The sequence below is a fragment of the Humulus lupulus genome, chromosome 8, assembly GCF_963169125.1.
Source record: "Humulus lupulus chromosome 8, drHumLupu1.1, whole genome shotgun sequence".
NCBI lineage: Eukaryota > Viridiplantae > Streptophyta > Magnoliopsida > Rosales > Cannabaceae > Humulus > Humulus lupulus.
The window spans coordinates 65,745,771-65,758,384 of record NC_084800.1 but is presented as its reverse complement, the minus strand read 5'-3'; positions in this window follow the sequence as shown (position 1 = coordinate 65,758,384).

Genomic DNA, 12,614 nt, shown 5'->3' with positions numbered 1-12,614 from the left:
AAGGAAAATAGGCTAGAATTAATATGTTATGTGCTTATGTTATCTATATGTTTTATGTTATTAATGTGTTATGTTTTGTTATGAATATGTTATTGATGTGTATGTTGTAGGCTTGGGCTTATGCCCTATTTGACTAACAAGACCCCAAAAAGATTGTGGGCATAAGCCTATTTAGCTGGTAGGACCCCACTAATCTCATGGGCATAAGCTTGTTTAGTCTATGGGACCCCAAGTAATAATGGCCATTATAATAAGTGAATTATGTGTTATGATATGTCTTTATGTTTTCTTATGAAATTATGTATATGACTATGTGTTAGGTTTTCCTTGCTGGGCATTAGGCTCACTCCTTTCTGTTTATGTGCAGGAAAATAAGTTTAGAGGCGGTAAGATTCGTGACGCTTGGAGGATGTGTATCGATGATGAATGGAGTCAAGGGGCCGAGCGTTATTCGATTCGAGGATGTAGTCTCACTTCTTATGTTTTTAATGGTTTTACATGTATTTTCCGCATTATTATGTAATGTCTTTTATTTTAAATCATCTTTTGTTTTTAAAGACAATGGGATCCCATAATCCTCCTTAGCATTTTGTTTATTTGTAAATAACTCTTATTTTGCAAGTTACTCAATAAATTATGGTATTTTCGTAAAAATGTAAGTTTTATGTATAGTTTCGATAATGGTCCAATTAGTCTAGATTAGTGGGTCGTTACAGTTGGTATCAGAGCAACGGTTCCTTTGCATGAAGTTCTCCTCGATACACATGCTCAAAGCTCCGAATCTGACCGCCAAGTAAGTGTTTAAGTTACAAGTTACAAGTTACTTTGTCTATGTGTATAGCTAACAAATTTAGTGTTTATGTTTTAGTTAAGAATGAACGGAGCCTTAACCTACCAAGATATCCGAGCCATTAAGGCCTTAAAAAGAAAAAGGGAGCCAAGAAACACCATAGGAGACCTAGAAAGGATCACTCGAAGGTTGCTTTTGTTTCACCAAGCGATAGGTGGCCTTCAAGAGGCTAAACAAATAATGTTAAGATCAACGGAACAATATGTATTAGTAATTAGGTTGTTTAAGGATTTTCATTCTGTAATAGCAGCCTTAGAAGAAATATGGGAAGAAATGCGTGAGGAGGATGAATTGCCTTTAGCCATGAGATACTATTTCCTCTTAGTTAGGTTTACCGCGAAATTTGAATTTCAGTTCACAAATGAGCAAAAGAATAGGATTCTCACCAACCTTCCTAGCGGGCATTTTGATGCTCATGATAATGATGACTATGAGGCAATAGATGATGATATGTTAGATGACGGATCAGATGTAGAAGATCCCGATTCTTAGATTAGTAGTTTTTATTTGTTTTATTTACTTCTGATTGTAATAAGTGAAATTGTTTTCCAAATGAATAAACATGCTATTTGAATATCATGTGTGAGTTTGATTCTATTTTCGCAATCATAATAAATACTAAATAAAATGAATAATGACTAAGTTCGGTGAGGGTGGATACAAATCAATGAACCTGGTTTCCTTATTGAGAGTTAGGGGGCCTTAGTAGTGGGAACGATTTTACTGATCCCAGCCCTCCCTCAATATGGTTAACTTTGGAACAAAGATAAGTTTCGAGCCTGAGAATTAAGTCATATAGGATGATTAGAAACACACTTAGAAAATAAAGATGACTTGTTTTTCTAAGTTTAGAAACCCACTCTAATAATAAATAAAGACCTATATAATCTTTCATAAGAAGTCATAATAAATAGGTCCGAGATATGTTTGTTTTAGAATAAGTTTTTGCCTTAGAGCCTATTAGGAAAAAGTTCTAACATGTTTCTTTTAACTGTTAGAACTCTGCTACGATGTCTCTCCGAAGATCTGCTCGCACCAACGGGAACGCTTCCAACGATGTTCCAGCGACCAAGACAGGACCGAAAGTCACCACGATACCCTTCCTTCGAATACACTGTCCCGCAAGAAGTCAGAAGATCGAACAATGCCTATATCCCAGTTGGTTTGCCAACCCTGTCACGGTCCCGAAGAAGAACGGAAAAAAGAGAGTATGCATAGATTACACCAACCTAAATAAAGCATGTCCAAAGGATAGCTACCCTCTATCAAAAATCGATCAGATGATAGACACCACGGCAGGGTATGAAAGAATGAGCTTCCTCGATGCCTACTCTGGATACAACCAGATCCCAATGAAATCAGAAGATCGGATTCACACAGCTTTCATAACCGAAGGTGGATTATATTGCTACAAAGTTATGCCCTTCGGACTAAAGAATGCAGGCGCAACATACCAAAGGCTGATGCACAAATTGTTTTCCTCATTGCTTGGGAGAAACATGGAGGTCTATATTGACGACATGGTCATCAAGTCTAAACAAAGCTCTTCACATATAGGCGATTTGACCGAGTGCTTCGACATTCTCGACAATTACAAAATGAAATTGAACCCCTCGAAATGCGCCTTTGGGGTGTCCTCTGGACAGTTCTTAGGGTACGTGGTTAGTCAGAGGGGCATCGAGGCCAACCCAACACAAATTGCATCCCTCTCAGAAGTCAAAGAACCCATAACCATCCGAGACATACAGGCTCTGACGGGCAAAATTGTAGCATTAAGCCGGCTCATATCGCGCATGTCCGATCGTTGCCAGCCCTTCTTGCAATGCATAAAGAAATCCACCAACACCACCTAGGGAGCAGAACAAAGTAGAGCATTGGAAGAATTGAAAGCTTATTTGAGTTCCCCTCCTATATTGAGCTCCCCCATCGCCAACGAAGATCTATTCTTGTATCTGTCTGTCTCACACTTCGCTGTGAGTTCCGTTCTCTTCCGGGAAGAGGCTAGTCGTCAGAGGCCAGTGTTTTATTGCAGCAAGATGCTTCTGGACACTGAAACTCGGTACAGTATGATGGAAAAATTGGCACTCGCACTCATCACAGCAAAGAAGAAGCTACGACAATATTTTGAAAGTCACACCATCATTGTATATACGAACTATCCACTGAAACAAGTATTGAGTAAACCCGGTCTCTCTGGAAGGTTATCTAAATGGGCAATTGAGCTAGGGATGTATGATATACAATTCTCGCCACAAAAAGCAAAAAAAGGACAAGTACTTGCTGACTTCCTGGTCGAAATTCAATCCTTCACCCCAGACACCCTGCTTGAATTGTTAGAATTAGAAGATGAATGGGTGTGGACGATGTGATAACTCTACAAAATAGAGTTATTTTACCACTTTTTATGTGCTAATTGTTGCTTAATTCTTGAGTTTTTAATTGATTTATTAAGTTTTTAAATAATTTTGAATTTTGTAGTCCTATCATGATTTTATATAATTTTGTGTGTTTTTATAAGTATTTTGTTGTAAAATGTTGTAGTTAATTATTTGAATTATTATTGTTAAGTTAGTGGTAAAAAAATGTTGTATTATTGAACTTAATTGTAAAATATAAATTAAGCTATAATTAATATTTTCAAAGAATTAAATTGATTTATTTTATAGTTGAAAATATTGTATTATGATTTATTTTATATTTATTTTGTAGGGAATGTATGCTCTTAAAAAGAAAGAAAAATGAAGAGAAAGGTGGCATTTTCAAGGGAAACAAGGGAACAAATTGGTATTATTGAAATACCAAAGAAGCCATGGCCCAAGCCCACGTTCAACTCCACCAATGCTTCCAGCCGCCAGCTGTCAACCGCTGATGCACCCTGCTGCATCAATGAAGCCTCCAGCCATCCGTCCTGCCCAAGCATTCATCCACACGCCAGTCTCCAAAACTCCACCAACCGCCTGATGCAGCCAATTGCCCTAGCCACTTCAGCCCGCCAACATCATCTCCCAGCCGTGCAGCTTCCTTCCCCCATGGGCCCAGGCCTAATCGCCTGATACACCCCAGCCAGCCAAGCGCCTGGCCTCCTGCCCAACAATTCGGCCCAAAACAGCCACAATCTTTTACCCAACCAAAGACCACAGCCATAAAAAGACCCAAAACTCAAATTTTTATTCCCAATATTTTTCACTCAAATATCAATTCACTCTTTCCTATTTTTCTTACCTAAATAAACATTCCTAATTCATTTTTTTTACCCTAGCTTTTCACTAATATTTTACCCAACAAAACATTTCATCTTTCCAATACTCTTACACTTACTCTATTTATCCTACCACTTCCCAACACAATTAAATTAATCAATTTATTTATTTTAATTTGATTAATTTAATCTCCATATTTTGCCTATAAATAGAGTCTTGTAAGACCATTTGGGGAGCTCTTCTTCTTCATCTTTTCAACCTCTTCTACACTTTCTATTTTTCTCTCTTCTTTTCACTATTTTCTCTACTATTTTCATCTTTTGAAGAGCATGTCAAGTATGTTATTTTGTAATTTTTATCTAGTTATGAGCTTCTAATCTTTTTCAAAGATTATTAAGATGATGATGAAGCAAAATGTAACTAGATAGTATTTTTTGTTGTATGTTGATTTCCCATTTGTACAACATTGTTTATGGATTTTTCTATCAAAGATATGCATTTTTCATCTAGTGTTGATTGTTAAAACATATTACACTTAGTTCTTCATTATGCAAAAATATGATATTCTTTGATTAAATGTTTTTCATTAAATTGTTCACATCTAATTCTTAGAGCATAAATATCATATTTTGCCTAAACATAATCTCTTTGATTTTTTGTAGTTTCATTAGGTTGTAACACAACTAATGCTTAGAAATTATATCTTATATAAGTGAAGAAAAATCCTAAATTTTTTAAAGTAACTTGTGCTTGAATAGAAAATGTATTTTGAAAAAAAATATAGTGTGATTTATTTTAACTATATCTAAACTTGGGAATCAATATACTTATAAATATTATTGAACTTGCATTTTGTGGATTCTAATATCTTAATAATCTTATTTTACATATCTCATTTGAAAACCATTTTTCTATTTAATCTTAAATCTTTTTATTATTTGTCTTTTATTATTCTAAAACAAAATCTCATCAAATATTTGGAACTAGGTTAGAATATTCTTGTTTTGTTTGAAATAGTTTCTTTTGATGTTAGTCAACTCCCATGGGTTCGACCTCGTACTTACATGAACATTATATTCTGAAACGATTCGTGCACTTGCGAGTTTAAATATCAAAACACCCTCTTTTGGGATCAACACGATGCATATGGATGGGGCATCCAATTCCCAAAGAGCTGGTATTGGCGTCGTGCTAGAGGCTCCCTCAGGCCTCAAAATCGAGGAAGCCATTCGCTTAGAACAGTCCACGATGAATAATGAAGCAGAATATGAGGCTCTGATCTATGGTTTAGAACTAGCACGAGACATGGGCATTAAACGTATGAATGTCATAGGAGATTCACAGCTTATGATAAAACAAGTGGCTGGGAATTTCGATACCAAAGCACCCCATCTGGCTAGCCTACTATAGAAGGTAACTGACTTGCGATCACATTTTCACCAGTTCGAACTCGTCCAAGTATCGAGGGAGCAAAATTAGAAGGCCGACGCCCTTGCCAAATTAGCCTCTGCAGGAGACTGTACACGCCAATCCTCCATATCTATAAGCCGATCAATCAAAGCTATGGAAGTTTACTCAACCTCATCAGAACCTGAGTGCTGGATGGACCCAATCATTCGATACTTGTCCACCTCTGAACTCCCCCCTCATCCAAAAGACGCAAAGCTTCTGCGCCTTCGAGCACAACGTTATTCCATAATCCATGGAACACTATACCACAAGTCCTTCGATGGCCCCTACCTACGGTGTTTGTGTCCATCAGAAGCTAAAAAACTGTTAGAAAAGATACACGAGGGAGCATGCGGAAATCACACAGGGGGTCGGAGTCTGGCACACAAGGCACTTACAGCGAGATATTGCTGGCCGTACATGATGACAGAAGCACATGACTATGCCAAAACATGTGACAAGTGCCAACGATTTGCACCCACCATCCATCAGCCTGCTCAAACTTTACACTCAATCATTGCACCTTGGCCTTTCGCAAAATGGGGTATGGACGTGGTAGGTGAACTACCTAAGGCTGCTGGAGGAAGACGGTATGCTTTGGTAGCCACTGATTATTTCACTAAGTGGGTTGTGGCAAAAGCATACGTCACGGTCAACAAAGTAGACACTGTGACCTTCATATGGAAGCACATCATCTGTCAATTTGGGATACAGTGGGAGATAACGGAACTCCGTTCCAAAATGCCAAAGTACAAGAACTATGTGACACATACAAGATCAAATTGAGTTTTGCCTCTGTCACTTACCCGCAAGGCAATGGTCAAGCAGAAGCTTCCAATAAAGTCATTTTTGCCAACATTAAGAACCTGGAAGATAAAAAAAAAAAAGTGTGGGCAGAGGAACTACCGAAGGTGTTATGGGCATATAGGACAACAAAAAGGTCCTCTATGGATGAATCTCCCTACGCCATGGTATATGGAACAGAAGCTATCATCCCGACAGAAGTGGGCCTACCTACACTTCGAACAGAGATTGCCTCTGATCAAACCACAAACAACATTCAACTAATGCACAACCTAGACCTTCTGGAATAAGTACGTATGATAGCACAATTACGACGAGAAAATTATCAAAAGGCTGCAGAACGCTACTACAACAAAGAGTCCACTCGCGCACATTTCAAAAAGGTGATTGGGTTCTGCGCAAGGTCACCGGCAACAAAAAGAAGCTAAAACCAAATTGGGAAGGGTCTTTTGAAATCATAGAAATATTAGGCAGAGGGTCTTACACCCTTAAGAATGTATGTAGTGGGAAGATCGTACCCCGTACTTGGAATTCAATGTCTTTGAAACAATATTATTGTTAATAGTTGTACTGTACAATTCAAAAGTAATACAACAACTTTCCTTTTTTTCACATTATTTTAAATTTATCTTGTACATTCAATTTTTTGACATTATTTTCCATAAGGATTCCTCACTATGACATCAATTTTTTGACATTATTTTCCATAAGGATTCCTCACTATGACATCACACTATGCAAGACATGTGACAACTGACACTTCACTCGAAAGGTGCTATCAAATATATCCCCACCTACCCTTATTAAAAACAACATTATTCACGTGCACTTAAAACTACCTACCACTCTGACTATAAATAAGTAACTAACTGAGTGCTTGTAGTTATCAATTTCCCATAACAATACACCATAAGCCTTTGGTCTCAATACAGACATCCCCCACGCCTAGAACGAAAAATATGCTTCCCAACAAACGAAAAATAATGCATGGTGAGATGCAGCATCTCGCCCCACACGATGGCACAAGGCAGAACCTCAATGGATCGAGGCAGCAAGGCCACTACACACAATCTGCGTACACAATCCTGCTGCCTCTGCCATTTCAATCGATATTATGCAGCATTCTAATCTGACTTGACTAAGCTTACAAGGAGCTAAGGCCAGCCATTTCGCAGTCTAATCTGCCCTGACTATGCCGATTTGGTCGTCCAACCAGGGTGCACTACTTACCCTACCCTCTTACTCGAATAAGAGGAGCTCCCCCTGCAGTTTACTCTGCCCTGACTACCACAGCAGAACCATCAGCTGTCACTCTTCGGATCTGTCACCAATATACATTAACTGGTTTGGCAATCCAAGGCTGGGAGGAACTTTTCCCGCAGTCGCACCCATATCCTACACAACGGGTGCCTCTGTCAAAATACAAGACTACCCTAGCAAGCCTTCACACATACTACACGATATGGGTGCATTGGAAAGACATCTGCCTCATGGCCCTAACCTCTTTGTCTCTGCCCCGACGCCCAAACTCTGCGTTTTGTTCCCTGCATCCGGCCTGAACCACATTAACCCCTCTGGAAAATGGTAGAGCATCAACCATGTTCTTTCATATACCCTAAAGGCCAAACCCGCTCCGATCAGGCATCTACACGACTCTCCAAGCGTAAGAAAGCTTACCACTTAACAATAATGACGGCTTCGCCAAAGTACAAAACTCTTATCACTATAACCCAATTCGAAAGATGTTAAGCACGGGCACGCATACTTACTCAATTCTTTTTTAATACATAAAAATGATGAAAGATTCGTAGTTCACACAGCCAGAAGGCCACGTATAATAAAAAATGACAATTAATCAGAAGTTGTTATTTATAAATTATGTTACATTAATGACAATATTAGTCTCTTGTTTCATAATTGATTTATCTACTATATACAAATATTCTCTTGGCCATGTTTAGTCCCATTCAATACGACGCATGTACTCTGCCATCGCACTCTCTAGCTTCGGATGGCCTAACCCATATCGTTCACACAATATGTAGTACGGAATGTCGCTTCTGATTAGTTCCTCCATCGCCCACGTTGAGTAAAGCTACTATGGATTATCGAAGATTCGCCTCAAAAAGGGCACCTTCATCCATTCACGATGCTCACCTACAACAACGATATCGTCAGCCCCAACCAATCACTATAACACTAAGGCGAATTGCTCACACAACACTTAACTGGGCATTATCTCCCACCATCTGTACGGTTTTTTACTGTATCTCACACGCAATGGCCTAAAGGGTCTATGAAGCTTCCGATCCGAATAAACCATCTGACTCTTACCTGTTGTAATGCCTTCAATTAAGTACCCAACGAAGAATAACACATCCAATAACACACCAGATAACCAACATGAAACAAAATTCAACTTGTATTGATAATTTGTGTTATTACATATACAATTGTCTACATACTAACGGCCAAAAAGACCAAAGAATGCATATACTGGAATCAATACAAAACAAAACATAAAAAAAAAATTAAGCAAAAAAGATAGTGTGTCATTCATTCTACGGCACCTCTTTCACCATCTGGCCTGGCTTCTGCAACTGGAACGGGTTCTGTCGCCTTCTGTTCAGAAGCCTCAACGACGTCACCTTCTTCTGCAGCTTCCCCGTTGGCATTATAAATCGACCCCAGTGCGTCACCTCTCAACTTCAGCTTCTCCAGATGATGCGCCGGATAAGAGATCTGCAGATCCCCGAGTTCATTTAGATACTCATCAACATTATACTCTCCTATTTTCACATCGACGCTTTTACAATACATCTCGAGTTTCGCCCATTTCTCCTCTGGGGTCTGCTTCTTATTGCGTAGTGTCAGATCAAGGTACTTCGCAGTATCTACCTTAGCCATCCTCACAAATTTACGTTCAGTGATCTCACGATCTCAGATGCGCTGTCTCGTGGCTTCGATCGCCACCTCTTCTGCCCTCTGCAAAAGTAAAGACATTATGTGATCAACACACGTGCCGTATAGATCCACTATCTTTCCAATACATTAATAACTACAGAAATAACACATACCTCAGCCATCTCCTCCAACTGCTTCTTGGCTTCGCTGACCGCCTCTTCTTTTTCCTTCAGCTTCTTCCCTAACTGAAGTTCCATCTCCAGCTTTTGCTTCTTGGCATCCGCTACACTCATCTCCAGCACCTCTGACTTTCGTTGCAGTTCTTTCTTTTCTTTCTCTAAAATCTCTTTATCTGTCTGCAACGACACTATATCCTCATCAAGGTCGTTTATCATGTTGTCGAGCTTCCCCATGCGGGCTTCATGCTGTGCGCAGACTTGATTTCTCTCCATCCACTTATTGGTCATTGCCAACAGATCAGCTTTCAGTTTATCTCGCTCTACCTCGAGTCCGACAGTGCCTACTATCTTCTCCTCTGTGGCGGCCACCTTCTTTTTAGCCTCTGCTAGCTCTGTTTCTAACTTCTTGATGGCTTCCACAAGCACATCTCGATTCGCTTCGACCATCATCCTCCCCACCCGCTCCTCCTCTAACTTCACTGCCTGCTCCGCCAGTTTAGAGCTATTCTGTACAGCCGCTGCATACTCTTGCCTTGCAGCAGAAGCACATACATAACTCTGTGACACATCAATTACACTCATCAAAAATCACATTACGCACATATCACAAGATACTCGCTCTATCCTGTAATAATACAAGGTTCTAGTTTTTAACCAACTTACCATCCAAATGTGGTCCGATACTTGTTGCAGCAAGTCACCCTGCCCACTCAACGATCCAACGGCTTCCATAGGAAGATGGGGTCTGCTTATGCGTAGCATCTCCTCCATCACCTCCATAGACGCAGAAGGACCATATTCCGACACGACCCCTGCTCTGTCATTTGCTTCTCCCCCTGCTAATGCAGCAGCAGAAGCAACGGGGGCAACCGACTTCCTTCCTTCTGCTAACTTCGACACCAGAACACTGTCAGATATCAACGCAATTGTTCCCACTCCAGAAAAATATGTCTTGGAAGGACATACAAGTAAACTATCATCTTCACCCAAGTCGCTTAGAAGGTACACTGGCGTCTGCACGACAGAAGACATTAGCTGCTCCAGGAAAGCACTGGGAGACTCAAAAGTACTTGTACCCTTCAGAGATACGATGACAACCTCTCCTGGATGGGACTCAGAAGCTACAGGTGGTGATGCAGATACGGCAACATTAAGAGTATGCACACCCGCTACTTCGGCAGCCCCCGATTCCTGACGTACGGGGAGAGCCTCAGAAGTGACGATCGTACCTGACTCAACCGGCTGGGGAGGAGTGTCCACAGACTCAAAACCACCTCCGAAAGCGTCCTCCAGAAGCCTGTTCTTACGAGAAGCAGAAGAAGGACGTCTCCCCTCTGAGCCATGCTTACGACCAGCATCAGAACCCCCAGCCAAAGCAGAAGCAGAGGGTAACGCCTCTGACGACTTCATACAGACGCCAGGAGACTTTGCCTCGACTGGTAGGCCACCTTGCACACCATCTCCAGTCGCCGCTTCTGATGATTTAGCTGGTGTAGGAGATACAATTGCAGCATGAGCCGCTCCTTCTGAACCTGCCTTCAAGGAAGGCCCAATTACATGCGAGGTAGAAGACGCCCCAGGTAAAGATCCAGCGGAGGCAGACCCTCGAGGCTTCTTGCACAACGTTAGAGCCTGGCTTGTTGGTAACTTCCCCGGAGTAAGCTTGGGGATTGCAAGGGGAGATCCCTGAGCAGCAGAGACAGAACCCTTTGGGATCCGAAGCTTGGACGAAATACACTTCCCATCGTCCGAGTCTTCACCAGAGGATTCCTCGCACTCATTTATTTTCCCTAAGGCGTCCGTAGGCAAAGGCACCTGTTGAAGAGGCTGAATTTGGAGAGCACCAGAAGGCGTGGAGGATCGCCCTTGAATACGGGAAGATCTGCGTGACAGAGCAGACTTATCAGGGGATGATTCTGCAGTAGAAGCTAGACCAGAGCCCTCTTTCTTTTTACTTTCTGGGACCCCTTGGCATTTGGCACATGCGGCGTAAGTCTCAGAACACGCTCTTTCACACTCGGTCTTCGACAGTGACAGAGTTGAAGAAGCAGGAGGAGACTTCTTCAAAAAAGCTCCCAGCTGCTTCGCACATGTTGCTGTAATTTTGCCGAGGGTCATATCACCCTTCTGCGATCTGACCCGCATGGCACCAGGATCGACTCGATCCATAAAGCAAAGCCGAGTCATAATTTGCATACAGTAAGGGTTCTTCACGCCCCTGATACTAATGGCATTCTCCTTAGACTCGTGCAGAAGCCCCTTCTCTGTCAGCATGCTCTGCCGTTCAGGACTCATGTTAACCTGAGGCCAAGAAAAATCTGATACAAGAAAGTAAAACAATAATACGCAGAGTCAGATTAAGAGGCGGTCATCCAGATATGATCAACTCACACTAAAAGCAATAAGGAACAAAATAAAAATATAACTTGCCTTTTATGAACACCCTGGCCAAAGGAAAATTTTCTTGAGGCAGGAATTCAGGATACCATGCTCCTCCAACAATAAAAAAATATTTATCCCAATTTCGATGGGAACTGTCAAAATCGGTAAAAATTGTCCAATCCTTTTTGGGGGAAAGATAGAAGGTTTTCCCTCTATCGCTTTGTTTGTCGACTTGGTGGAGCATGCATAAATGTCATCTGACTGAATGTCGACATTCCTGAGACTCCCTATCATCTGAGCACCGACTATGGATTGAATATCATTTGGAAGAAATTGAGAAATGTGAGCTCCGGAGTTCGAAATTACTTGTACCAGTAGAGCAGGAAGAGGGAAACGGAGCCATTCGATGTGTCTCAGACTCATGACGATTTCGGTGGGCTTGACTGCATCCTTGAATCGCCATTCCCGAAGTTCAACATCCGAAAGCATCCGTACCGTGACATTGTCAGGAATATCGAAGGATTTGTGTATGCATTCATACGCATTCTTGTATCCTTCACGATCCAAAGGTTCGGGAGATGAGCGTGAAGACATGATCGAGAAGGTTGGGATGATCGTTGTAAGATTTAACGAATGGGTATCTTTAGGGTTTTTTCCTCAGAGCTTCTTTCTGAAAGGTTTAGAATAAAGTTTGAAAATTTGAATGAGAATTATTTTGAGATAGAACTATTTAAATGAGAGGTAAAATTCTGAATCAAGTATTTCACTCGGTAATTGTGTTTGCATTAAGTTTTAAATGTAGCTTGTCAGGAGATCAAATGATTGTGTACCTACGAATCGCTTCGA